The sequence below is a fragment of the Tinamus guttatus genome, unplaced genomic scaffold, assembly GCF_059628265.1.
Source record: "Tinamus guttatus ecotype Peru unplaced genomic scaffold, ASM5962826v1 Tinamus_guttatus_pri_ptg000043l, whole genome shotgun sequence".
Lineage (NCBI taxonomy): Eukaryota > Metazoa > Chordata > Aves > Tinamiformes > Tinamidae > Tinamus > Tinamus guttatus.
Window position 1 is genome coordinate 1608256 of NW_028288577.1, and position 16503 is coordinate 1624758.

General features: G+C 37.9%; 1 protein-coding gene across 1 annotated transcript in view; it reads right to left on the reverse strand.

Moving 5' to 3' along the window:
• Positions 1-16503, reverse strand: part of BRIP1 (BRCA1 interacting DNA helicase 1) — a 98517-nt gene that overhangs the window by 66045 nt on the left and 15969 nt on the right. The window lies entirely within an intron of this gene.

Genomic DNA, 16503 nt, shown 5'->3' on the forward strand with positions numbered 1-16503 from the left:
AGCGTGTCTCCAGTGGGCTGGAAACGTGTTTGAAGGGTCAAATAGAAGTCCTACACACAGTCAGCATCAAACTTCAGAAATGGAAAGCAGACCCGCAGAGGCAGCCCCGGGCCGAGCAGAGCAGCAGGATCCCGTGGGACGGGACCTGCAGGAACAGGGTCACCATCCAACCCGCAGCAGCTGTGGGACACTCGAGGAGACACGGAGATGCTACAATGCTGTAATCTAATCTAAAACTTGGTTAACTGAGTTTTCCTCTCTGCAAAATTCCTAATTAATACAGCATATGCATCTCAGTAAAAAAACAGTGGGTGTCAAAAACAAATCCTTTTTTTTTCCCCCCATATGTAGGGAAAACCCATGTGTTCAGATAGGATGTCAAGAAGAAATGCAGTTTTCTTGTCCTTCCACCATTTGGACTGTATGAAAAAGTACTCCATTTTGCCTAGGTACCACAGCATAGCCAGAACTGCATCAGCTGCCTCCTCTCTACCTTTCAGGGAGGAAGAAGAGGGAAAAAACAAAGCAAACCAAAACCCTACAGACGCTGACAGATCCCTCTTCACACTGAAGCTAGAGATGACTGCATATTTTCCATGAAAGTAATCCTCTGATGATCTCAAGGCCCAGGTGTTTTTATACTACATCTAATTCCATAGGTATTGCATTACCTTTAATAAGCTTTCAGGAGAGGGCACTTTGCTGAGTCAGCTGGTGGGTTACAGCTGAAACTCTTTTGCTCAAACCACTCTCCCAATGGTCTCAAAGCTCTTTTCTGTTCAGCATGATGGTTAATGACTGGGTTCAATGCTCTAATTTTACTTTAAAGAGTGAAATTTGTCTCTGTACTGGTGATAATTCCAAAATGCATTCGGCCATTGAACAAATGCACTTAGGCTTTTGTTTAAACAGCAGTGGTCTTATAGTGATGTTATTTCAAAGGAACCCTGGAGAACAGACCTGATCGGACTCCACCCACTGTTCTCGCATCGCTTAAATATTGGTGTTACATATAAAAATATTTCTTCAAGATCTAAGGTTGTCTGGAAAGGCACAGAATTAGTAAAAGTCACTTTAAAGCCCCCTGAACTACAAGCTTGCCAAGCCTCTGTATTAAAAGAGCTCAAATCCTCTATGTAATGGACCTCAAGGGCTATTAGAGCTCTTCAGTTTGGGGGAACAACAATTTATAAGCAAAGGCAACATGGTGGCAAGGGATTAGTAATTTAATTCTACATCTACCTTTTGTAATAATAATAATAATAATTTTTTTAAAAAAAGAATCATTTGAGGGTAGAAGTGAACAGAAAAGAAATAGCCAACGGAAGAAAACAAGGAAATGAAGGAGCATGCAGGAAAGAAGGGACAAGAGCTGCTTTCTAGAAGGATTTGGTTGAAAGAAGAAGGTTGGGTTTCTTTGGAAAAAAAAAAATAAAAAGAAGTGAAAATATTTGGGTCAACTAGCTAGTCATCTCTTATGTCCAAAATTCAAATTAAAAATAAAAAGCATATAGCATTCTAAAATTATGAAAAACAATACTATAAAAACACACTATATTTGATAAGAACATAAAGTTGGAAACATGAACAGGAAGCAACCAAAATCAGATAACATTTATGAACAGCACCACAAATACAACGTCTTTTAGAGGATGTGTTTTAGAAGAACTTGCACCTCTTAGTCACAAGTCATTTGCCAAAGTGGGGGAGCTAATTGACATTTAATCTTTTTTCCTTTCCTTCCTAATAAACCAGCACACTTTTCCAGCTGTGATTTTATCTTACATTCAGCACACACACAAACACGATGCCAAAACCTTGCTTGACACCCAGTCCTTTGCACTGCATGAGGCAGGGTTATACCAGCCAAGAATAACTTAGACCATTGAATTATTTAAGCAGTTGTTTGCACTCAATTAGATTTTCATGAAAGGTTAAGCAACAGACAGTCACAGAAACATCCTCATGCGTAAGGGAGGTATCCAACATAATACAAATAAGTATTTAAAATTAATTATTCTGAATGATTAGGCTAATACAGAATACAAACATAACCATTCACAAGGAAGCATCTTAAGTGTCAAGTTACATTTCTGCTCTTCTCGTTGTCACACATCACACTTCCTTAAAAACAGAACACTAAAATATCAGTGCTCAAAAATGCTTCATTTGTGCAAAACTACTTCCAAAATAGAGATTTGTTGTTCACTATAAACGAGAAGCAAGAAAAACACCAAAAATACATAAAGTACACACAAATTGTACCACATTTTAATTGCTTCCATTACAGGGTTAGCCAGTACATAACAGCGATGTTACCTTTACATGCATCATCTCCTACGCTTAAGAACAAGTGATTTTTTCCTTTGTGTGCCAAAAATAAATCAATTTAATACAGCATTTTAAAGGGAGCAGGCCACACAGAGATGCTATTCTTACGCATGGGAGGAGATCCTTCCTTTCTCCAGGACATTTCCCCCACTATTTAGCAGCACAATTGGGCCACCACAGGCAATAGAGGACTTCATTTACAAAGTACCAGCTCCAGAACAATTTCTGTCTGATCCTCTTTCTCAGAGTGTCTGGGAGGCTCTGTATGCTTCATAATTGCAAAATGGAAAATACAAGAAAAACAAAACAAAAAACCTTTTTTTTTTTTTCCTGCTGGAAAAAAAAAAAAGCATTCCATTATAAAAGAAATAACTAAAAGAAAATTGAAGGCAGAGTATGCAAAAAAGAAAAAAAAAAAGACTAATTTCTTTGTCTTAAAGGACATGAAGACTAGGCAATATAAAGAAGAAATTTAATGTGGAAAAAGCTCTTAGAAAAATCTGAAATAAAAGCGGAATTTGGGAAGGAATGAGACAAGACCTTATGCTCTTCTGAGTACAACTTTCAGGCACACTCCTCCCTTTTTCAGCAGCTCTCCTCTTCAGTAGATAGGGGAGATGGTCTAACGCGTATTTAATGGCTAATCCTTACAGTTTGTCATAGTAAAAAGCAGATCAAGTGTGTAAAATTAAACTGTACCCATTTAAAGGAAAAACAGTCAAAGGAAGGAGATTTCAAGAACCAAAAGTTGCACAGGTAGCCATGATTACAAGAATAAAGTGAAATTGCTGAAATCTATCATCACTTAGCATGATTTCCTCTTCTAAATGAAAGATTTATCTGAAAGACTAGCAGCCTCGAGACGAAACTCAAGAGCTGAAAACCTCCATCCAAATCGCATTTATTCTGACATTTTGCATTTTCACAGAGTTCTCAAGAAAGATCACACAGCCTTTCTTAACAGGTGGTCTCTATCATGGAATCTGTCCTCCAAGCAGCTCTTCAGAGAGCGTTGCCCTCGGTCAGAAATCTCTATTACTGCTGCACATTGCGTTGCAAGGGATTTTGCACTTAGGTCTCTCATACCATAGCTGCACCACAGAAAAACTGCTTGAAGAACAAAACTTTCTAAAATAACATGGGTGTTCAGAATCCCCAAGAAGTGCTGTGAAAAAAGTGACTTTTTAAAGTTTTAAGCACTTTATGCGCTGAGGTATCTACATAAACCAGGAAATACAGAGGAAAATCTGCATGAGTCCACACAGGCCTGGCAGACACACAGTGTTAAAAAGGAAAAAAAAAGAAAGGCAAAAAAAAAAGTAGATAAAGCAACCACGCAACTCAACTACATAATTAAACTAAATCCTGAACATGGTGAAGAACTCTGTATTATGAACAAGATGCTGATCACCATGTGCACACTCCAGCACAATAAAAGGTGAATAATTCATAATCATTTTTGAAGAAAAAGTATGCATCACTCAACTTGGGGGAAACACAGGGGATTTCACTGGTATGATTTTTCGGTAGGGACAGTGACAAAGTGCCGCTCACCAGCAGGAAACTGAAGCACTGAACTGTGTTCCATGTGCCATAAATCAACACTGCAGCCTACAGGATGTCTCTCTGGTACCAACATACCATCAATTTTTCAATAACCTCCTTAAATAATGGAATACGTGAACGGCGACAACAGTAATGAAAAATGAAATGTTTTGCACACCAAAGACTCTAGAATAACGTGGCTAATATGTTGCTTCTACAGTTAAAGAAGCTTTTTATATAAAATCTTTTTTCCAAACAAATCAGCATGTTTTTTACCTCGAAACAGTTTGGATTGCCTTTGAAGCATTTAGCCTGAGCCCTTTCACAGCTGCTTCTAAACAACCTGGTTCAAAACAAGATTTCTTTTGAGGTTTTAAAATTAACCAAGACAACAGCTTTCTGTGTTACAAGAACTGCTTGTACATTCACCCTAGGCTATCACTGCCCTGCCACTTTCTACCGAGAGAACAATCCTCTACACAGAGCAAAATCTTTCCTCCTCCAGCAAAATCTTTCCTAAAAGAACTGCTTAGAAGCCGCTTCTGAATCAAACACAAAACAATTATTAACTAAAGAACATGTATTCATTAATGAGGTCAGCATCCTACACTGACGTCCCCTTCCTTACCAGTCAAAAACAAGCCCGGTCATCTTTGACCTCTTTTTTTTTTCCTGAATAAAGAGGGGGAAGGACGAGGCTGTCATCGTGGCACATCCGCAGTGAGGCGCGGGGCCACGTGGGACACCGAGGTGAAGTCCTAGGCCCAGGGAGCCTGCAGGCGCCGCGCAGCTCGAGCGCTCAGCGGAGGCAGCTCGGTGGGTGTCACGGGGAAGCGGCTCCTACAGTGCGTGAGGAACAGCACAGTTTGGCTTTGGATCTTCCACACTCACCACCAGAGCAAATATTTCTAAATGTATGGAAGCATTTTAAATCCTTAGTTATTAATTTACCTTATAAAGAGGATTAATGCTCTGCTTTCTCAAAAAAAGCATGCAGCAAGCAGTGCCTACAGAACAGCCAAGGCAGTTCCTCAGCAATGCCTTCACCAGCCCAATCCCACCTTCCTCTCCTCACCTCCAAATGTGGGAAGAGAAACATTAGACTTTTCAGAATAACTGATCCTTAGGAAAAAAGTTCTCACGTTATGATCAAATCCAACTTAAGGCTTCAGTTTCTAGGAACGCAGAAGTAATCTAGGATGTTTTCATTTGGTACAAATGGCACCACCAAATTATTGTGGTAATAGAAGGTGAAAGTGAAAAAGGAAATCAGCAGCAGACTGGTGCAACATAGGTAAGATAATATAGGTAAGTTTACAGTGTCGTGGAAAGCTATCAGTACTGCAACAAAATCGTTTTAATGCTGCAAAGACATCTACTTCAGCTGACGTCTTACCTTTTTCATTAATGCATTAATAATAAATTGCAAAGATTAGAGTTTGAACATAAACACCACAAGATTGTGATCTGTCTCCTGGCACATTGATTTTCGCATCTCTATCACATCAGGCAGTGAAACTCTCAGAAATGCCAAAAAGACCAGGAACTCTGTAGGTTGCAATGGTACAGAACAATAGTAAGGTCAGAGTAACCTGTGCGAGATGTACCTTAAAAAAATGGTGCTTTTATGCATTGTTCCTTATTAATAATTACTGTTCAAATCCTGCTTTCTTTTCCTTTTGTTAAAAGCTCTTGAGGGAAAAACATGTTGACTCTAATTGCTATTTTCTATTTGGATTCTTGTATTCGCAGGCTGAGTGCAGCACATTTCTTGCCTGTGAAAACTCATTTCCCATGCAGTTGCTACTTAAATGGCAGAAAAAATAAGCAAGCAAAAGGTGTTAATTACAATGGAAATTATAGCATGTGCTAACTAGATGCAACAATTCAGCTTGCAGCATTTTGACAAGGCAGAGCTCAAAAGTGATAAACAATAATAGATTTTTAGTTTATCTTCCTGATGCTGTGTGCTCAGGGTATTCAAACTAACAGTGTAATAAAATATTAAACTACCCTGCTTTCAGGGTGTGAAATTCCCGAGGAAAACACTCATCTACCACTACGGCATATAATTTTTTTAGACATAATATCCAATAATCTGCCACAGACTGTCGCTACAGATTCTGCTTTATATGATGTGCAGATGCTACCAGAAAGTATCTGCTTGATGTAAAAAGCAAGCGCCACAGGGCACCTGAATAATTGCAAGTCCCTTGCTGGTCACTGTAGCAGTTCAATAAGCCACAGAAAGTCTATTTGTTCATTCTTCACAGGCAGTAATGCAAGAAGATAAGGTGGCACCAAACCATACCTAGAAGTCTCCCCCGAGCTGACAGCAGTGAAGTGCTACAACATCCCGGCACCGGCACCAGCAGAGGCTGCTCCGCCAAACGCTGGAAGGGCCTCGCACAAAGCGTCGCGTTACGGAAACTCCTGCACGCGAACAGCAAGCAGCTCCTCTGTTCCCACCGTTTCTCCCTCATTTGCACATCAGGAAATGATGAACTGCACGTTGTATTTCAAAAAATGCACATAAAAATACACTGTTTTACTTCTTTTTAGGAAGCGCACCAAATAATTGATTATCCTGACCTCAGACAACAGTGTGGCTCCAAAGACGATCTTTCCTTTGACGTCATTTAAGTTTTATAAGTATTAAAAAAAAGAGACATATGCACCACAAATATACACACACCACGTATATATGCACTTACACGCACACATTCTAACATAAAACATCTAAAAGAATATAAAATATGGTTGACAAGACAGCAGGATTGACAAGCTCCATAACCCAAATGATACCTTTCAAACCTGTATCCTTACACTGCCTACATCCATGTAACTTATTGTAGCACTGCTCTGGAGGGGTAAATATTATAAAAATGACGTCATGGAATTAAAGAATGTAATTTTAAGTAGCTTTAAACAGCTTAAAATGCCAACCAAAGTCTCATTTATTTGTAGTACTTTTTGGTGAGCCAAAAAGGGACATTTTTATCTCAAATGAAATCAAGCCATGGGGAAGCAGACATCTTTATGTTCAGTCACCCACACATAAGTGATGCCTCAAAGCAGCTACTTATTTCATTCCTGCTCCACAGGCTCTTTCTACTGCTTAGTAACTACTCTATAATTCTCATTTTTTGATGTCCAAGACAGGGTTTGTTTCTTGGTGCTGTAGCGTGAACACCTCAACGCCACCGAGCGCAGACCATGGGCACGAGGCTGCAGCTTTGCCAGGAGGCTAAGGGCAGATTGCAGGTAAGTGGAGACGCGGCCGCCCAACCTGCTGCGGCGAAACGACGCTGTCAGTGTCAGCAGGCTGCTGTCACACCTAATTTAGCAACAGGACTGGAACTGGTTAGGAGAAACAGCACAGCGAGGCGAGCCATGATCCTGTAATTCATCCAGCCAAACCCGACTGCTCTCTGGGCACGTTTGCAGAATGTTCTCCACTGACTCACTTGCTGCATAGGGGGTTTTGAGGAACAAAAGGGCAGCCTGGGGCTTGAAAAATACTTCCTCAACTAAAGCCATGATGGTATGGTCATGTAAACAAGAATAATTTAAGCTCCCATGTATAACAAGAATAAAGACCTAATCTTAATGGATTTTTTCCTCCATGGGCCTCCGAAGAAACCATTATCAGAAGAAAGATAAACACAAAAAACCTCCGAAAGACCTACCCAGAAAAACAAAAGCATGAGTTTGAAGCTGAAAGTGGAAACACATGGACCAGAAGAACATGGGAACTGCTCAGTCTCACAGACGTGTAGGACTAGGTGGTGACAAGGACTTGGATGAGCAGTGATAGACAAGAAAAGATGGACTAACTGTACCCCCTGGCCAGAAACAAACCTTTTTCTGAAGGAAACGGTGCCGCACTGGTGGGCTTTATGGAGTGAGAGTGGATTCTTTCCAGGTTATTCTGCTTCTCTCCTTTTATTCAAGGCAAACCCCTCACACAGCTCCACGCTGAGCCTTTCTTGAAGCAAAAGTTCTAGATCTGTCTTTAGACACAAACCCCCGTCGGGTGCTGTTCTGAATGTGCGGTGAAGATGGTAGGTGGATGAACACTCAATCCCCTCCCAAACGTAAACTAAGAGAAAGGTGAAGTTTTCACCACAAGTGCAGTCACAAACAGCATGCTGCCCTATGGGACCTGCACAATAAAGGAAATTACACATTTGGGGAAGCAAGAATATTAACTAGATTTTCAAATAAAATGGCTATTACAGCAAATCCTAATAAGGAGAAAAAAATAACGTGGCTTCTAGCCTCGGTGCAAGTGATGGAGGATACGTGAGTGCTCTAGCACGCTCCATGGAGAGCAGACAAGAGCCTCTCACCCTCATTTATCACAAACAGAAGCAGCCACGTTGGGCAGCTTCTTAACCAAACGCCTCCTGCTGCTGTGTTGCAGTGGGGGGAAGTCAAAAATCTGTTACCTGGTCATTTCTCTTCTGACTTGCCCCTAACTCCCAGTCTAGGGGCCTGCCACACTATTTAGGAAGGAAAATATATATGGTGCAGCTAATCAGATTCTCTGTTATCACCCTAAAGAAAGAGAAAACTTTATGCTTGATACAGTCCAACATTTTTCTTGATCTGCTCTGTGAATACCCCATGTGGATGGTCAAAACTCAAATTAGCCATCAGTACACCAAGCACCGAAGAAAAATAAAACTCAAGAAATTAAAAATATTAAGTGAAACACTGTAATAAATCTATAACAAAACACTTCAGACTTTTAAAGCTGATATTTTGCAACACTTCAGTGATTCCTTTGGCGCGTAATTCAGCACTACTCTGGTTTTCTGATTTAAAGGAAATATTTTTGCTGTGGCCTCTCAGATTATACAAAAAATGATCTGGCAGAGGTGTGAACTGTCAGCTCCTTCTTCAAGTTTAGCTTGGCACAGGAACTCAGTTGAACTGATGACATGAAAGAAGGAGGCTTACAACAGAATTTGAAGGCACAGATTATCTATCTGGTTACGAAAAAATCTCTTACATGACAATTCTGTTGAAATCTTCCATCCCACATAGTGATTTTTACATACATCTTTTCACTATGCCCAAATCAGGGGAAAACAAGCAAACAAAACTGGAGACTTCAGAAGTCACATTAAGATTTACAGGAGCCATCGTAGCTCTCGGAAGTCTCAGATAATGCTGTACACAGCTTAAAAATTGGCCTTTTGGATAAATGCACGGGCCGCATAGTTAGATAGTTTATATTACAGACTTTTAAACCTTTAAATGATGGGGGGAAAAAAGGAGAATAAAACTTAAAGCAAAGATGCTGTATATGATTAATGGGAAGAAAAACTCCATAAAACATAGAGAAGGTAAGATAAGGATCACAAAAAAGAACCAGTGCAGAGTGAGAGTGAAAAACAAGTGATGAAAAACCAAGAGAGGACAACAAGTAAAATAAGACTCCATCTACTTTTATTAGGTACAAATGCTGAAATGCATATTTTTTGAGTCATTAAAATTTGGTTTTTTTAGACCACTTATTTTCCCCAAATTATGCCCCATCTGACAGAAATCACTTTACTGAGATTTTCATCAGAGTGAGGCAAAACACACAGCTTTAGAGCTTGGCAATAAGCCTCTCTTTTCAATCAACATTAGTCAAAAAAAAAAAAAAAAAAAAAAAAAAGAGAGAAAGAAAAAAAAAAGGGGTCACTTTGGTGTCATGGGACCTACCTCAGCCCTCTGAAAGTCACCGGAAAAACTCCAGCTACTTCCAGGAGCGCTGGAAAGACGTTAGTGCTGGGGAAGCCGGGATGAGAGAGCTTTTCACATGTTGTTTAATTACTCTTCCATCATTTTGCACTGTTTTTATTGTTAGGTACTTGCACATAATTTGAGATAGCAAGAACGACAGAATTCTATTCCCTAAAGTCTTTCCTTGTTTTTAGGGTTTCTTACATACTGTAATAGCACTGTTGCAGCTGTTCAGCTCAAATAAATAAGGCTTCTGAAGTAAGAGAATGCCTTTCCCTTGAGAATAGCAAGCAAATGCTGTGCAGAAAGTATCATTATTAATTTACAATTATTTCGTAACTTACCCCTGATATGCCAGCCTGTTTAAAGGCCTCATTTTCTTTTCATCTCAATCAATGTGATGTTGGATATTAGCTATAGTTACAAAATCTATAACTATATGACACATTAAAACATTTTGCTTTCCCCACCTTTTTAAAACTGTAGCAGCCAAACCCCATTCTGCAACATTAAAGTGCTGTAGAAAGTTAATATTTTTGTCACTTCCAAGAACACATTTCTGTCATAAACCATACCGGGTGCAAACGGTTCCCTACATCCTGCAAGTGTTTACACACAGGAGTAAATCTCTTCTTCGAAGCTCTCCTACAGCTGTCAACAGGAATATCAGGGAGAATGTTACTCCCGATAACAGATTTATCCCAGCATATTATGCATATATATGCACCTAACAGGCAAAGTGTAAGCAATTTTATGGAATCCAACCTACTTACTAGATAATTTCTCACAATAAATATTCTGTAATGAGCGAGATTGCACCACACAACAACTGTCTGTGGTACAAACAACTGTTTTGCCATTTAACTTCAAACTCACCTTTTTAGCTGCAGAAATCTAATAGTTTCCAGTATTTTCTCTATAAGCATTACAAGCAGAAGGACTCAGTGGAATGTTTATCTCTTATCTGGATATTGTCATTTTACTGTCTCAAACTTCTTAAAACAAGCTTTTCACTAGGGAGGAAATCAGTCAGCATCAGACCTAGCGGGGAAACCCTGCACTTGCTCAATGTCTATGGCTCTTACACAGTTCCAGATGTTCAGAACATTAATAATGCACTAACTCAAAACCTCTTTTTGAAACTTTAGAATGTGCAAATTGCATTAAAACCTCTTTGCCCTCATTAATGGTATTGTTACAATCCCTGTACTCTGGAAAATGTTTTTTGGCATTTGTTTAACTTTGTGATATTGCCATTTACTCATTTTAACAGCCAGTGCTCAAATCTTAATGCTTTTAATAGGCCTGGCTAAACAGACTACCATCTTTTGTAAATTTATTGAAGTAATTTATTAAATAAGTAAAAGTTGTCAGAAGGCAGCTTTTTTACTGATGGTATAAAAATGGGTTTCTTATAATTTATTTACAAAACTCTGTTGCAGGAGAGTTTTAGAAATGAAAATATTCTGTTCTTTTTTTGATATTATAACCATTTTACCCCCAGCCATGCTGATAGACTTCTCAAAATTTCATTTCTAGCCACTACACACAAATCCCAGTTAAAAAAAAAGGGGGGCCTGGCCTAAACTACGAAAAACCAGACATTCAGAATTAATACTGAAACCATATCCCTTCCTCCGCCTGTCATATATAGGGGTGGCACATTAATGTCCAGGCCAGGAGACAGTATATGCAAGGACCTGGGCTCACATCCAATGCAGACACTGCTGTGCAATGCTAGTGGAGTGCAATAGTCCGAGGTTAAACTGAGGTCCCTTCTGTTTATTGCAAGTAACTATCTAGATTGAACTGGAGGATTCTCAGAGGCTGCATGAAAACAAGACAAGCTGGACCCCTTTTCCCGGTCAATACTGCTCGCTGAGTTAAGCAGAGTTAATGAATATGGTTAAGGCCTAATGTTGTGTAATACTGACAAGAATGGTATGTCAAAAGAAGAGTAACAGTTTTCTATGGCTTCAGTACACTTTTGGCTGATATGTTATGCTTGAAAAGGAAGCCAAACCAATAATAATAGGTGTTTTAGTTCAAATGGAGTTGCTTTCATCCAGTTCTCTGTTCTTATTAAAGAAAATATGATCAGCCAAGATATGTAATTTAAACTCTGAACTAAGAGCTCTAAAAGCAGTGAGATACAGGAATTAAATATAAAATTCAGCATTTACGTAAAGAAAATTAATACATAAGCATCACTAAAACCATGCACACAATCTGCAAGGAAAATGGCAAATGCAGGGCAGCATTAATTGGTCTGCACCTCCACGTTAATAGTTGTGACTTCCTTACTGACGCAGCACAAGGCAATGCCAGTTTACGAGGCAGGGTATCTGTTAGGAGCAGCACTGAGACTGCCAGATGGATTCAAGATTGAGTATTGAATAGTTGGGACCCAGATTGATCTGCACCAAACCCCTCACATGCTTATTTTGCAAAGAAAATTGCCTCAAAAGTAACAGGAAAAACGGTCAGGTTATGCTTATCATCTTGCATTTGGAAGCAGGCATGTCTTAGAAATAAAACAACTGCCCACTCTGCATATTAGACATGAATTTTCTGCAGAAAAGGATGGGTCTCTTCTTTTCAACACCAGGCATTCAAAATTAGTCCCTGGGTACCTACCACCAACTGTAACGGATCTGAAAACGTTTTTATCTGAATACTGGTAAATGGTATCCTGGGCACTAAAGCACCAAATAAAACTGATTAGGAGAAAAAAAAAAAGTCCAGAACAAAAACAAAAACCACCATTTGATTAGACTTAGACTTTTCTCAACCATTTATGTTGCCTGAAGCTGAACTAGGAAAGTAGCATTCTGCTTTCCAAGCGCATATTACTGAATCAGCTTCACATCCTCTACAGAACAAGTGAACTGATGAATCATTTTAAAATCAAATAAAGCCCAATCTAATCTAGTAATTTATGTTTTGCTGTAGTATAAATATTAATAAATGCTTTATCTTTCTAACAATAACAAATTCTCAATGCTATCCTTGCATTCTGCATGTTTGGATTAAAAAACAGTTCTTACCTACACTCTTGCAAGTACTATTCTGCAAAACAATCTAACCTCCTGATTATTTTCAGTTTATGACCTCCTTGTTTGTTGATTATTTCTTCAAAATTAAATTACACCTGAAGTGATATAGTGGATATCAATTACTAAAGACCCATTTCTTCTTCCCAACTTCATGTATATTTATTTTGTGCAGCAACAAGGAAAGCAATCACAGACACCAAGCGTATAAGATACCAAGTATCATAGCCAAATCTGTGTGTTGATAAGTATCCAAAAATCTCCATTTATTCAGTTTACCCCAGCAATCTACAGCAATATGAAAAGTTATCCATTTACACCAAAATCTATATATGAAACAAAAATTTGGCTGAGACTTCATTTTCTTTAAGATAATTTGGTTTGGGTCTTATCCATAAAAATTATTTATTAACAATTCAGAGACTAATTATTAAAATTCAGGAAATTAACATACATTCCAAACTTCATTAGAGATTAGATTTTTTTTTTCCATTTAGAAATCTATTACTTTTTGGTTAAAAGGTGTATTTACTAGAAAAATGATAAATGTTATAAAAAAGATTTATGTAAATTTGCTTCCGAGTTATGGTCAACAATTAGCTAACAAATTAATCAGCAATGGCTAGCAGAGAAAAAAAAATAACGCTATTATCTAAAGATTACAACTTATTTTGTTAAAAATCTACTAAAGAAAGGTCAGTTTATTCATCATGATAGATTATCAGTAAAATTTATAAGCATTAGCATTTTTCTCCTTGCTAGATACCTTGACTTTGATATGACACATATTGAATGAATCATCTAAGATGCAGGCACCAGGCAAGATATATCTTAATGCAGACAGGTCGGCGACATCAACCCTAATGGTCCTTATCTTAATCTTGTTTAAAAGCATCTTAGATTTCTGAGTAATCTTTTCACCTCCTGATATTCTCTTTTATAGAGTGTTTTTGCTGGAGTTGCTACTGATTTTAACGTAAATGCATTTTTGTTGCATAGTATCACCAGTTTATTTTTTAGTAATGGTAAAATTTATCTAAGTTTGTAGCTTAGTAAATATAAGATTAAGCTGCTTTTTTTCTTCTTCTTCTTCTTCTTTTTTTTTAAAGTATGTCAAAGTGATAGCACTTCAATTACCAAAATGCAGATTTGTATACTACTGTTGATCACTCCATACATGAAACATGGCATCACAGCTCCTTATAAGACAGTGACCTGTATCAGATGTAGAGATGTATATCCAATATATGACCTGAACTGCTCTTATCTTTTTCTACTTTTGTCTTTCTCCTACAGTTGCTTTAATACACAAAGGAAAAAAAAAGGTGGGGGGGGGGAATTATTTGAATTAGTTGAATTATTTGAACAGTTGAATAGTTGAATATATTTGAAATATTGGCAGATATTCTTTATCTGCTAATAAACTGTTCTTCATACTAATCCATATGTCAGGGAAACTTATATTTCTTGATATTTTGACATGAAATGTTTATGACTTTTTCACATTAATGCGTAGAGCAACAGGAAGTGCTATTGTGTATGCTATATATATTGGGTATATAAGTGTTATACCAACTATTTTAATGTTCAAAAGGTGGGATGTGGCTTTGCAGTGCTTGAGAGTTGCTTTCTCTCATGTGCAGTGCATTTCTATTCTGTCACTCGTTTCTCATCGATTATCTAATAAGACTTCTGAAACCACCCACCCAAGGAGACAAATTGATGGTGGTGTAGCAACAGCCACCCCCCCATCATCAATCTGAGGAGCAGCTGAGGGGCTCACAGCCCTGATAGCTGCATAAGCTTTGATTAAGGTCTGTTGCCCACCCAGACAGCTCAAGAATATCCAGCAAACCACCCAGTTTCTTTGGAGCATTAGGAAGTATTTTCTATGATGTCTGCTATAGTTCCAAAATAGCTTCTAGAGATTACTGTTGATTTTCATAGTTACAAGTCATCTGCCTACCAAGATAAGAAACTATCATCACTTTCTTGCCTGATACCATAAGCTTAGGCAAACTAGGACCAAGACTGGAGTTGTCAGAGATGTCTTTTCCACAGGTACAAAGTAATCTAAAATCTAAAGACAAAAATCAAGAGTAATAAATATTGCTTATAAAAGGCCCTTAAATTCCATCCTGGGAAGTTCTAACAGTTTAATTTGCTCCACTTCCAGAGCAAACTCCACACATTTATTTCTGACATGAAGGAACGACCCAACCAACAGCACAAGCAGTAGGAGAATATCGGCTGTCTCCTGCCTCTGTTCATTGCTACAAACTGTGTCGAGTAGGCAAGTTCTCCACCTCTGTTTCCACAGGCTACTGTTACACCCTCCTTCCTTTCCCTTACGCTGAAACCAAAAACTCTTAATTCACCAAAAAGGCAAAAGCTTGCAAAAAGGCAAGAGCTATATTTCATTAAAGTGAATGAAAGTGCATGAAATTTAAAGCACACTGAAGTGAATAAAAGTGCATTCAGATGCAATTACCATCTCTAGTACTCTCCTCATATACAAAGAAGGAAGTTAACATTCAATTTACTCCCTGAATTGAGTGAATAATGAACTGGATAGGATTAAACAATTCTTTTTAAAAGCTAGACTTTTTTATGAGGAACTGCAATTTCCCTACAAAAATCTCTGAAAAGCAGTTTTGAAATGCAAATGGCCCAGTTAGCAGTATTCTGTATGATGAGAAAAGAAAAAATATCCTGTATTCTGTACTAATATGCTTATGCTTATAACATTATTCTATATTTTCAACATATTAATCTCTTCGGCTTAAAGGCAACCCAATGCAGAATAGGAGAATTGGAATGAAAAAGGGCAGTCATGGAAAAATATTGGCAATATGATTTTAAAATATCAGCCTTCAATTGTCTGCAATTTATATTTATCAATACTTTCACCGGGTTCATGGAAGTGTTCCCACAAAGGAAAAACCACTCGATGTATTTAGCCAGATGACCTTTCAGTGAAGCAGAAGGGCAGTGAGAGGGGGAAGGGTACCAAGCTGCCCAGTAATCAGTCTTTTTTTATTAAATGTCAGTTGCAAACTCTTTCTATGCTTTCCATTCAGATTAGTATTCGCATAAAAACTTTCCCAAGCATTTGCCTCTCTCTGTATGCGTATATAAGTTCAGCTCTCACATACTGCTCAACATTACATGCTTCAACAGAGAATAGTGATGACAGTGAACACTGAAATGTGTCCTCACTCAATTTCACTCATAAAATTAATTAATTGAATGAAAAAATACTTTTCGTTTATTTCACTTGGTTGAATTTTTTAAAATACACTCATATCTAGTAATCTGCTTATCTTTCCCCTCAAAGATGGTACATTACACAGTCTAATGTGGTCACCTAATGGCTAGTGGCAGCAACTGCATGATAAAACAATTCTGCCCTTACAGACAGCCAGTGAAGAAAACCATGAATTGCAGTGTCTTCATTTAAATAGCAAAAGTAACATGAAGATTTTGGTCAAAGAAAAAAAAAATATTTTTTATTTTAAGTTTTTGTTTTGTTTTGCTAATTAAATAAACTTTTAATTAGTGCTATAAGACAGACTTGAATTACAGATTTATAATGCACATTTATCCTCCTGTTCCTTAGAGCTAAGCATAAACAACAAGAACTAATGTGAAAGAAAGCAAAAGATGATAGTTTTGAAGTACCAGGAATATACTGATACATGAAGATACTTTTCATGAAAACAAGCTTGCATGCCTGCCAATTACTGGATCCAAGAAATTATAATTTATTTTATATTTATATATGATGATACATAAAATAAAAGGTTACACAGCACACTTCCATTTAGTTTATTTT